The 13126-nt window shown below is 39.1% G+C and overlaps 1 protein-coding gene across 2 annotated transcripts in view; it reads left to right on the top strand.

The window, feature by feature from the left end:
- Positions 1-13126, top strand: part of TBL1X (transducin beta like 1 X-linked) — a 200575-nt gene that overhangs the window by 53068 nt on the left and 134381 nt on the right. The window contains exon 2 of one of the 2 annotated variants that reach the window (XM_064437184.1): positions 4773-4845. The exons of the other annotated variant lie outside the window; for it this stretch is intronic. The gene's annotated coding sequence lies outside the window, so the exon portion shown is untranslated. The remainder of the gene's footprint in view (positions 1-4772; positions 4846-13126) is intronic. 2 annotated transcript variants of the gene reach the window in all.

The following is a 13126-nucleotide window of genomic DNA, read 5'->3' as shown; positions in this document are numbered from 1 at the left end:
TGAGTGAGCACTTGCTCCCTCTCTCTGAGATGCCTGCAAACACGCACACTCACTGGTCAGCCGCCTGACTATTTCAGTGCGTGGCACATTGAGGGATTCAGGAACAGACCCCATTAGTTGTTTGGGAGGAGTAGGATTTTGGACGGCAGCAGAGCACAACTGTAGACAAGAGAGAACTGAGCCCTCTCTTGTCACCCTGAAGGAATGGGCTTGTATTTGATGGAAGAGGAGCCTGGATCTGCTGCTCTGTTTAGGAAATGGGTGATATGACTGACTACTGTTCTATCAGCATGAGAAGGGGGAAGCATAGTGGCTCAGAAGAAAGAAAATGAAGAAAAGCTATATGACTTTTTGCACTATTTAGAAATAGTGCAGATGCTGTCCTTGGGAAAGAACCACAGAGAAATTTTTCCAGCACGTGAAGCAAAATGGCATGTTAAGCATGCCATGAAATGTGACATTGTGTGTATTTGAATGAGGTGGGGCTGGAAGAAGAGAGAATAATACTGAGAATAAGCTGAGAACAACAGTTAGCAACGGAGCTGGTTTTAAATCTAGACTGACCCTTCTAGATTTTCATTTTTCCAGAACTGTCTTCTGGGCAATCAACATACAGGTTACACCAAACAAGATTATAAATCTTAGGAAGCTAATTGCAAGCATAATGTGAAAGATCAATTCAGAATTTTCTTTTACATTCACATGTGTGATACACCAGTCATGAATTGTATTGAAGCTAAGGAAAAGCTGCTGCAACATTTGCAGCACGTGTGGGTTGTGCCCCCAAAGTACTGATTATAATGTACAGAAAGGCGACTGCATTCTTCATTATTTGAAAATTCGGTTGTATTTCAGTAGGGAAATTATGGGGAAGAGGAAGGAACAAACGCAGGGAGATGAATGAAAGAGGAGGAGTTGTGTGAGATAGGAGAACGTATAAAATACGGGAAAAGAAAAAATTAGGTGGAAGGGCAGATTACTGGGAGAGCTGACAGGTTTAGGATGCTGATCTGTAAATCCATGTTAGGAACAATCCTACGGCTAGCTATTAGTTTTGATTGATACCAAGAAGTTGAGATCACCTAATCTATATTAAGGTTTGTGTTAACTCTTTGTTTCAAAAGATGCCTGTTACAAATAAGGGTGATGTCATGAGGTAATTCAAAGAACTACTTTTGTGTATTCAAAGGTAGGAAGATTGTTCTTAATTATTATCATTTTTTAATTTATTACATAACTTTGACTTCTGTTTATATTGATTTAGTTCATATTCTGTTGATACAAACTGTATTGTTACCATGCCAAATATTGAAACTATCCTAAAAATAGGACTTATACAATAAATTAAATGTCTTTTAATTTGCTTTATTATTTTACATCTTGGGGGAATCAACCTCTCCCAGCTGTATAAAATCATCTAAAATTCAGCCTTAACCCCCTGAACCTGAAGCCTTTGCCCCCACTGCGCCCCCCCCCCCCCCCCCCAAAAAAAAAAAAAGAAAAGAAAAAGGGAGGGGGGGCCACATCTGTTTGAGACAAGACAGGTGATGTCTTTGGTTGGTCCTACTTTCTGGCAAAAATAGGAGAAGGTATGTCATCTACTTTCTTCCAGTGGAGTAAAGATAAGCACACTTATCCTTGGTAAATAATGCCAAGAAAACCCTGTTCTTAATTAAAAACCGTTTGTCCTCCCTCCCCCCAGTACTTAATAACTGACTCAACTGAATCAAGGCCTGTTTTGTCTTCAGAAAGAATGCCTTAAAGAAGTACTAGTAACTCTGTATTAACTGAAATGTAGAATGAATTTAGATTGAAATCTAGATTCCATCTAACTTTGGGTTCTTTGTGTAGTGACTTTTTTAAAAAAATTAAAAGTGTAGATGGTGTTAATCAAGGCTGAAGTACCTGCAGTCCACAAAGCCTTTGTACAGCTGCCTTGACCTCTCAATATATAGGTGTTGATGATTTTCAGTAGCGAGGAATTTAAGTGCCTAAAATTCTACTTCTGCACAGACGGCCATGCTGGTTTGGTTTGCCTTCTGCCCAAGACCTTCTGGGATCCCAAAATGAAGTGCTCCTGCTCATTAGCCCTTGTAGAGATCTCTGTAATGCCCATCATTGCAAGTGAGTTCAGCACAAAGTGTAGCAGCCATGGCTATGGCACACTAATCACAAAGACTGTGCAGGAACCAGGAAAGAAAATACGGAAAAGATAGGGAGTTGGTTATTGAGAATAAATCTGAAAATTGCTAGGGCAAGAGCTGCTCCTTTTCAACGGTTACTGTCTTTAAAAGAGCTGGAAATAAAACCAAGCTCAGAATGCTGTCCTGAAGCATGTTGTTAGAGTTACAAACAAGCACTGGAAAGCTGGGAAGGTGAGAAATTAAGGTTGTCTAGAACATGTTAATTGAGCCCCCTTGGACGTATGTGTTATGATATAGTTTTAAATTACATGATCTCCAAAGTGTGTGGACCAGAAGTGTACAAAGACTGTGCAGCAAAGGAGAGAGGTCTTTAAGACAGGTAGTGAATGGGGTAATGCGCTACCAGAAAGGAAAGATGCGTCACCCAGTTAGGGTAGATGAATACAGCTTCCCCAGCAAAATAGTTTAAAGTATTATATAAGGCTAGGTACTCTGATAAATGAGTTTTAGGAATCTCTGGTTGAGCACTAAAGTTTGTAATGCTCCGAATTCAAAAGATTCATTCTTTAAGTTCACAGTCTAGGGGTATCATATGATGTAACTTGCAGGGGACTGTAATGCAATCTGTTGTTATCTATGCTGTGACTATATGTAATTCAGTTAATGTGTAGATTTTCAGTACTCTTTTCTTCTAGCTACTGCACTCACTGAATGAGGTCAGGGTCTGTGGAAAAACATTGCATGTCATCGCCTAATAAAAAGCCAGGCAGACCTGATATGAACAAGGGGGCCCGATTCATTCCAAATACTTTAAAAATAAAAATTAGGGCTTCTGAAGTCCTCTCTTAAAAATTTGTTAGTTTCCACCTCATTGGACACCTTTTTATTTTAAGATTTTGGAATTGTGAAGAGGTTAGCATTTATATATAGCTTGTTGACTTTCATTGTGTGTGTTTTGTGTGTGTGTTTGTTTTTTTTTTAAATGACACTTTCCATGTATTTACCCTGGATGCACAATGTGAAAACTTAAAATCTAGGAAGTGCAATGTTGTGGTTTAGGCCCATCCAGCAACTAAGCCATACGTGGCCAGTCATTCACTCCCCTCACAGTGGGACAGGGGAGAGAATCAGAAGAGTAAAAGTGAGAAAACTCGTGGGTTGAGATAAAGACAGTTTAATAGCTAAAGCAAAAGTCGTGCATTCAACCAAAGCAAAACAAGGAATTCCTTCACTCCTTCCCATGGGCAGGCAGGTGCTCAGCCATCTCCAGGAAAGCAGGGCTCCATCATGCGTAACAGTTATTTGGGAAGACAAATGCCATCACTCCGAACATCCCCCCCCTCCTTGTTCTTCCCCCAGCTTTATATGCTGAGCATGACGCCATACGGTGTGGGATATCCCTTTGGTCAGTTGGGGTCAGCTGTCCCGGCTGTGCCCCCTCCCAGCTCCTTGTGCACCCCCAGCCCACTGGCTGGTGGGGTGGGGTGAGGAGCAGGAAGGGCCTTGGCTCTGTGTAAGCACTGCTCGGCAGTAACAAAAACATCCCTGTGTTATCAGCGCTGTTTTCAGCACAAACCCAAAACACCGCCCTGTTAACTCTATCCCAGCCATACCCAGCACACAGAGTTACAGTCAGTTTTTTAATTTCCATTGGCTTCTGGTGAAATCTTCTTTGAAAAACCATACCTTGCTTACTTTTTCAATTATACATTTCCTTGCATGATGGAGAGGATGAAAAAGAATTTTCTTTTGATCTGATGTAATTACATTTTAGGGGAACTAATTTAATCTTTGTTTTCTTTCTAATCTGGTTATATTCTGACCATGGTCAAAAGCAAGGCTGAGATTACTATTTAAAGAGACTAGTTTCAGTGGTTGTGTCATATCAAATTCATTGCTTTTCTACTCTGTTATTGTTAGATGGGTTACTCTAAATTAGATGGTCTAATTCTGGAAAATTTGAATATGTGCAGGTGGGCTTTTGTGTCAGCAAAGCCACGCTTATTTAATTGGAGCTCCATATGCCTGCAAAAATTGATTCCATATGGTTGAATAGCACATTTTGAAAATGTTTCTTTAATTCATACTAGTGCCAGGAGAAAGTAGAATAACTTTATTTTTTGAGCTCCTCCTTAACTAAGTGACAGTGCACCTGTACACAAACCTTCTCTCAATTTTTAAAGTGGTAATTGACTATGTAGGATTTTCTTGTCACATGTTACCAGTTTTAAGGTAGCTTAAATCTGTGGCTAACAAAGCCTTAACTGTATTGCTGTCTGTCTGTACTCCTGAAGACAAGTGGTGAAATATACCTAAATCATGCAATTCCACCTTCTACTAGGTTGAATTTACATTAGGTTTCTCACAGAAACTCTTTCATATAAGGTTGTGCTGAGTCTACAAAAATACATATGTAGAACTGGTCAAATAAAACCCAGGTTTTTTTTAGGAAAAAAAAAGCTTTGAGTTTGTTTCTGGTTAAGCACATTGATGGGAAATAATCCTGTTAGAAAAGTTGGATATCTGTATTTTTAAATTGCGGACAATTTGGGGCCATATAGTTGATATAATCAAGAGATAAACTTAGAAGGAGTTACATAAATTAATTTTTTTTTTAATTGCACACAGGTACCTAAGGATAAAACTGGCCTGAAGGGAAAATCTGGGGGAAACTGGGGAGCTTGACTGTTCTTGCACCTGAGTAAGTGAATGCTTAGTTGGAAATCAGCTTTAGAAAATGTTAAAACTGTTAAATATTTTCAGCGTCTCCGTGCCTAATTGCAATCTGTAACTTGAGACAATACCTTGGCTTTTGAATTGAAAAAGACTAGAGGTACTAGGGCTAGCTAAAGGGAATGTTGTATAGAGCCTTCAGTGCTTTGCGGTAGGTTTGCTTTTTATTGCTACCCTTAAAGCCTCCATAAAATTAAACACAGATTATATGCAGGATTCCTTGGTATTTTGGTGTTTTGCCTTTTCAGTTATTTATCTTGAGACTAATTTCTGAGTTTGAACGACCTCTCTGTTTCTTAAAGTTAAACTAGGTCTTGCTGGTTTGTGATCATAAGAAGGTACTGAGTTTAAGCAGGACTGAAGTCCTAAGAAGAGGTCATGTTAAGTATGAGGTCATCAGAGGATGAAGCCTGAGAAGACAACCTCGTGGTGGCCTAATATGGTTGTCTTGGAAAGGGTGAATGTTCATTTCACGTTGTTTGAGACAAAAGCTATTGTGTCAGTTGGGTTTGCCTCTATTGAAATAGTTGGATTAGCTTTCCTTAAAATAGGACAAGGACAGCTTTTCTTCATCAGCTTTGACGGAGTATGTGGCAAACATTCCTAGGCGTCTGAAGGGCCCCAACCAGTCCCAAACTTACCCAGGTTCCTGAGAAGGCAGGAAGACTATTTTTCAGTTATCCACCTAGCTTCCTTTCTTGGCAATCCAAGAATTATTCTGGTTATAATAAATTATTTTACATGTCAAAAAGGTACTTTGTTGTATATTTTAACTTATCTATTTATTCGTACATATTCATATATGAAATGCATGTAATAATAACAACAACGAGCAGGTGAGTATAGTGTAGCATGAAACTTCTTTCTACTGGTAACATGTTTTTAATAATGGGCAAGTTAATTGAGTTTTCGGAAACAATTGCCGGAGCTGGAGGCTTTCTTCCTGCTGGCATCTATCATGCTAAAAGAATTAAGTTTAGTTTTGGAAGGCTTCAATAAGTTGAATATCCTTACTGGTATCTACATTAAACTTTACAAACTCTACTTATCAGCTGAGAGTCTCTCAATTTAATCTGGTCTAAACTTGTTATCAGTGCATTTTGTTCGGAACCTGTGCTGTGGTTTAATCATATACTTGTACTGAATGCATGAACTTATAAATTTATATCTGTCATGTCACTGTGTAAAAAAGTGTATTTCATTTTGCTATAGTATGTACTGTGTTTATCTCTTTGCAACACAGCAGTAGACAAAAAAGTCTCTCATTGCTTTTGATATTAAAAAGAATTAAGTATGTAATGTAAAAACATGCCAGGCTTTGTGAGCTATACAAACATAAGACTTAATTCATTCAGAAATGCATCATGGCATCATTTACCATTGTTCTTTGATTTGTAAGTTAGGTAGTGAATCACAAATAATGCCTGAGACTGTATTATAAGTAACTGGTCGCCTTCCTGTGCATTTGTAGTTCTCATTGAAGTTCTGGTTCCTGCAAATACCGTGCCTTGTAATACTCGTGCTCATTATACATGGTTTTAGGAATTAGGTCAGTGGACTAGCGAACAGGTGTAAGGTTTATTAAAGGAGAGCAGTTCAGTATTCTTAAATGATAATGGCATGTTTTGAAATGAAAATTGGCTCAACGGCTCTGTTTTAAATCCAGCAGGGACCCTGGATTTGAAAAAACAGAAAGGTTTTTGCCTTGATTCTTTTAACTTCTATGCTAACACGCAGCAAATGTTTTCATTTATTTCCTGTGTTATCAGTCCTACTCTGCATATTTTAGTCTATTGCTTTTGACAGTGATGAAAGACAGGTATTTCCTGACCCTTTGTATTTTGGGTGCTACATAAGCTCAGCTGTTCATTTTGGGAGTATTTTCTTCTCCTGTCTTGTTCCCATTTCCTCATTTAGAAGGCGGCACTAGAAATTCCAGGTGCAATTGCAGTCTTTTTGGAATTATAGTTTAAATTTTGTGCTTGTGTATATGAGACAGGGACTTGCCCATACAAAAGGAAGGTGGTCATTCTGCTGAGCTTGAGGATTTGTAGGTTCTACCCTGACAAAGATACCATATCAGTGTTACTTTTTACTCGAAAATTGTCCTTAATTCTTGTTTGAGGAAGGCAGAAGTCAGGAACTATTGAACTAAGAGATGGGGACAATCCAATTAAATTGTGTAGTCTGTTCCTTTATTAATATAGGATTGATCTCTAACTTAGGTGTGTTATCCAGTTTATTATTTGCCAGTTATTTTAGGTACCGCATCACCTACAGATCTTCTCATGCACCCTTGAAATGGAGTGCCCTGGGGCAGGATTTTCTCAGTTAAGCATGGAAATGAACTGGCCTTGTTTTTGAAAGCATCCTGCATGTTACAGTTCGTGTGCCTGGTGTTCTGGAAAGCTCCACGGGTTTTGTGCAAATCTACACCTGGGTTTGAAGCAAGATAAAATGTATCAGTGACGCAACCCTCTGTAATCAGTGACGCAACCCTCTGTGTACTGTATTATGTTCTTCAGGGATCAGCGGCAGGTAAGAGTCTGTATGATAGTTTAGAGGCTGACGTGAAGCCAACTGGTGCTGTTGCTACAGCCTGTTGATATTGTAGGACAAAGCTCTTCAACTTCTTTTAGCAGTCAATTTCAGGGAGATTGTTATTATTTTTGTAAATCATAGCATATGGTTTCTGACAGTTTTTAAAGATACCATGTGCTCTGCTGTTCATAGTCTAGAGGTCTCTGGGGATTTGAAACTCTTTACAGTATCTCTCAGATCAATTCAGTTTCTAATTAGAGTTGTGTCAACTTGGCATCTACTGAAATCCTAAAGAAGTTGATGTTTGATGAGACAATTCTAGGTCATTTAATCTTATGAGAAATTTTTGGTTAAGGATTTTTGTTTTCTTTATACTTTTGAGAGGGGTTCTTTGTTCAGGAAGTGATGTTTGAGTAATGGGAAGCTCCAGTAGCTGAAATTTTAATAAAAAGGACAAAACAAATTTATTTAAGCAATTTTATTTTTTATAATAGCTTGTTCTCAGACAGCTAACAGAACTGTAGTTGCAACCCTCCCCCATGCTCTCTGCCTTTGAAAGGCAGCATATTTTGATCAGACCTCAAATGCTGATGAAATTATATCTCCTTGTTTTGCCTGAAGCCAAGTGTCACAGCCTTTCATTAGTGTTTGGAAAGTTGTATATCACTAAATTTGAAAGGTACCAAAGTCCTGTGGTTGGCCTCAGCATTAAAATATATAGACACTTGTACTTGATGAGGCTGTAAACCAGATAATTCATCACTAGTGGGGATCTGGAGGTAGATGTGGGCTCTTAAAGAACAATATGTTATATTACAAATTCCTTTGGAGGGGGAATGTTTGTTTTTAGGGATTCCTGGAAAGTGGAAGCCTATTACGGTGGTATTGTGCATGTAATAAATCATGTACTTTGCCTAGCCATGTTGTGGTTTGTTTTTTTTTGAAGGTCTAAGACCATTCAAACATTTTGTCATAATAAAAATAACAAGTAGTATCCTCTCCGTAAATACAGAAACACAGAAGAGGGGGGGAAATTAATTTTTTTTTTAAAAAAGTGTAATATTCTCACTATCTATTTAAATAAATGCTAGTGTGTCACACAATTCATGTGAACAGCAATGCAGCTGTATTGCTGTTGTCTGCCCAAATAACAATAAATGAGAAGGAAAGAACGTATTACAAGGGGGATATTTATTGGAGATTGGCATTGTGGTATGAATGAACTGACGCTGTGGTTTTGGGGGGTGTGTGGTGTAGCCTCATTACAGGAGGCTTCATCTGTTTGCTGGTCTTCACTATTTAGAAAGCATCTTTAGTGATCCTTTTTGCAAACCAGCTCATGCAGTAACTGGCAAAACAGAAGCAATTAGTGGTGTAATCTCAAAGGGAATCTCAAGCTTCAGTTTAAGTGCAATGATTAAATCCACTAAAATGATAACCATTGCTGCCAAGAACTCCTGTAATTGGTCACTAATGTATTTTGTTGTAGCAGTCGATAACTACTGGATTTCATGCATGTAATTAGTAATGCATACACGTTTGGTCAGTAAAATTGAAAATCCTAATAACCGAGGCCAGAGGGGGTGGGAAGGAGCACAGAGCTGGAGAACTGAAATAGTGTTCTGTTGATAGTACCTAACTAGAACTGTATGCTTCAATAAAACAAGTGTCCTACTGTGCTGGAATACAAATGGGCTGTCTGTGGCAGGATATAGCAAAGACGTTTGGCAGAGAGGGATTTGAAAGCTTCTGGCATAATGTAATTGAATTGGCCATTTCTTTAAAGATACAGCAAATTGTTTGCTGCGGCATTCATCATCATAAGGAAGGTCAGACAGCTTGCCAAACATATGATATTCATAATAAAAAGTAAAACGGTGACGCTTATATTTAAACACAAATCATGTTATCATATTTGTAAAAGCTGTGGAAATGAATGGGAATATTTTTGGTGGCGCTGAGGCATTAGTAATCTAAGTAGGACTGTAATTCAAGAGGGGAAAAGCGTATAGTCAGGGAAAAGACCCCCAAGGGAATTCAGCTAGTGAGCAACATATGATCCCCCTGACTTGAGAGGATAGTAGGTGTTTTGGCAGGAGTATTGCTGACTCTTTCTTCTGATCACTTCAGGGAAGATAAGCTTGTGTGATCCTGTTTTTTCCCTTTTAAGAAAACAAAGGGAAAAATAACAAAGAAGGACTTCAGAAAGTCTTTAAAAAGAGACAAAATCTAAGCTGAAGCGTTGCTGGGTTTTGTTAGTCAGTTATCCTGTGACAGAACAAGATGATGCAACAAGCTGTAGCATATCTGAAATGTTGTATGAAATGCTCAGTATTGGTGCACTGGGAAACCCCTCTCGAGTCACATCCAGAACGCTGAACATAAATTGCATGATGACAGGGGCTTTGGGCCACACAGTGATGCCTCTGCAAATGAGTAGCTGTTAGCTTTGAGGTTCTAACACATTCAGGAGAGTGGCATTTTGATTTCTTGCACCACTGCACCACTGATAGGGTTGGAAATGGGAATCAAAATAATTAGATTGGATATATAGATCCCGGCAAACCAGCCAAGAAAGCGGCTGGGCTGGGGAGGGCTGCTCTGAATTCTAAAACATGCTGGCACTTTTTTTTTATGAGAGGGCGAGGACGGAAGGAGTAAACTAGAGAGCAGATGCTTACCATTTATATTCAAAGCATGTAATAAAATAATTGAATATATGCTTCCTCCTATTAAAGCCTGTTAAAATCAGTAATAAAGTACATTAGCGTTATATTAAAAAGGGAGCACAGATTTTCAGGTAATATATCTTAGTTACAGGATGCACAGTGTAGGCAGACTGAGAAGTGGTCTTTTACGCTATTTGAGGCATTCCTCCTTGCCAATACAGGACTGTTCCCAACAGTGCATTTTCTGTTATTTTGTCCAGCAGTAGCTGTGCAGTATTCTCCCCGGCAGTTTTTTTTCACAGGCCAAGAGTTGTACCCCTCCAAAAAGCCTTTCCTGCTGTTTACTCAGTATTTTCCATTAAACAAAAAAATCCTTCCCTTTATATTCCTTCTTGAGTTTTCATATGTGATAGAAAATGTCTTCCTTTTTCTGCTGTGCAGATTCCTCCTTTAGGTATTTTTAAACTATAACCCCACTTTGCCATTTTTCACCTGTACAGATTTATCTCCCAGTCTTTACTCAAAAGTTAGTTCTTCAAGTTTTTGCTTTTTAGAGACCCCCCTTCATTTAACCAGAAGATTCAGGAGTCCAGGTCCTCCTAAATTTATCGAGGTTATACATTTTTTTGCATAATACATTTTCTGATGCTTTTGTTTTTTTTTAAATTCTACAACGTAGCTTGCCTGCCCATAATATCTTCTGCTTCATTTATGACTTAGTCCACTTGCCCCCTTCCTTCCCTTCCTTCCTTATTACTAATTTTTTTTTGTACCGAACTTGTTATATCTTGCATCTTCCCAAGTAATATCTCGTGTTGCTTTTCATTTGTGTTTCTGTTTCCTTCTCATTGCTTTAAATCCCAAGTCCTTCCTGTCTTTGCAACTTCTAATCTATCTAGTCAACGTTAAGCACCAATCCAAAATAGCCTCGTGGTCTGTGTGCACATCTGCGATGAGGAAAGCAGTGGATGCAGATCGCAGTATCTCCTGTGCTTTGAAGCCAGATGTACAGGGCCATGTCTCTGCTAATAATGTATGATAATAACACATGCTTAAATATTTGCCTACTTTTGCAGAAGCCTGTCCTGTGTCCTGTCCCTAAAACACTGGCTGAATTTGTAAGCAAATCCAGCAGTTATTGGCCCCAGTTGTAGTCGCTGGAAAAATACTCTGTTGAGCTGTTCCTGAACATCCTCGTTCTGAACTGAATAGCAGCATTTTTCTCCTGTTTCCCTATTCCAGATCTCCAGGTGATTTTTAGATGTTATTTTTATTAACGTGCTCTTCTGTTCATTATTTCACAGCACTACTCACTTTTAAAGATAGTGATGAGGAATAGCAAAGTGATGTCTTTTTCTTTTGATCTGTGCAAGCCCGTAATATCTAAAGCTCCTTCAGAAGTTGTCATGTATATATCTTGATGCGCGCTGCGGCCATGCTCTACAGCTTGCATGTAAGTCTACCATTCAGTGATTTGATGTTTTGATGTAAGATGACAAGATTAACAAATATGGAGTGTATTTACTATCCGTATGGAATGGATGATATTTAACTAATATGGAGGTACAGTGTGGAGGAGCTGTACTCATACCTGAAGCTCAAAGTGTTTGGACGTATTGGGGAGAGAGTTGGGGAGTTCTAGAGGAGCTCATCTTTCTGGTAGGAAACTGATAACATCCAATCTGTTTTGTCAAATAGAGACTGAAATTTTGAGTTGGTCAGCATCTGGTAATGAGTGTGTGAAGATTTATGAAATGAGAAGGCCCTTTTGTTTGGAAGAGACCACATTTGGAGTACTGTGTCCAGTTTTGGACCCCCCAGTTTAAGAAGGATGCGGAACTGCTTGAGCAAGGCCAGCGGCTCTCCGCTCTACCAAGATGATCAGGGGGCTGGAGCACCTCCCTTATGAGGAAAGGCTGAGAGACCTGGTTTTGTTCAGCCTGGAGAAGAGAAGACTGAGGGGGGATTTCATCAATACCTATAAATATCTAAAGGGTGGGTGACTGGATGATGGGACTAGGCTCTTTTCAGTGGTGCCCAATGACAGGCCAAGGGGCGATGGGCGCAAGCTGGAACACAGGAAGTTCCACCTGAATATGAGGAAAAACTTCTTTCCTGTGAGGGTGCCAGAGCAGTGGCACAGGCTGCCCAGGGAGGGTGTGGAGTCTCCTTACCTGGAGACATTCAAAACCTGCCTGGACACATTCCTGTGCCCCCTGCTCTGGGTGTCCCTGCTCAAGCAGTGGGGTTGGACAGGGTGATCTCCAGAGGTCCCTTTCAACCCCTACCATTCTGTGAAATAAAAAGATGTGCTGGAAATGAGCTAAAGGTAGAAGAATTCAAACAGGAAACAGATTTTGGTATTCCCCCAATATTCATTCCTATTTTAAAACTGAAAAATTGTTGAAATTTAGATGAGGAATTGTCCCTTAGCTGAATTTTTTTCATCCTGTTCAGATGAATTCCTAAAATACAGATTTCTTTCAATGTTTCAAAGTTAAGCTGATGCAAGAATTGCATATCTGAGTTTCAAAACTTGTGTTATTGAGGAAACTCAGATAATGTACTGGTCTCTTTTTCTCTTCTTGCTTATGAAGGTCTTCAGTTAAGGTTAGGGCTTTCTTACTGGCATATTATTTAGCTGAGATGATAGTCATCTGTTTATGGAGGACAGTTGCAACACAGTAGTTACTGTGCAAGAAACAGGAGAAATAGTTCAGTAATTTGTCTTGTGCCTAAAGTTACCAGATGCCTTCTGCCCAGTGTATCTGTTATGGCAGATAAAACACACAGCCTGCTTAGGAGCCCTGTAAGGACTGACCGATGTTCAAAGTTGACTTGATTGCTTGGCACTGATGTTTTACTTAGAGAATTTGGAAAAAAATGTTATTTTGTTTTTTAATAACTTTTTCCTTGACCTTTATCTGCAGTGAAATTGGCTGGCAGTATCACAGCTGGTCTAAATGTAACAATTTATTTATGGCAATAATGCCACAGAAGAACAAACGGAGTTTGAGAGGAAAGAAGAAATGAAAGAAT

Source organism: Phalacrocorax carbo, chromosome 1 (genome assembly GCF_963921805.1).
Source record: "Phalacrocorax carbo chromosome 1, bPhaCar2.1, whole genome shotgun sequence".
Classification (NCBI taxonomy): Eukaryota; Metazoa; Chordata; class Aves; order Suliformes; family Phalacrocoracidae; genus Phalacrocorax; species Phalacrocorax carbo.
This window is presented reverse-complemented; position numbering and strand designations above follow the sequence as displayed.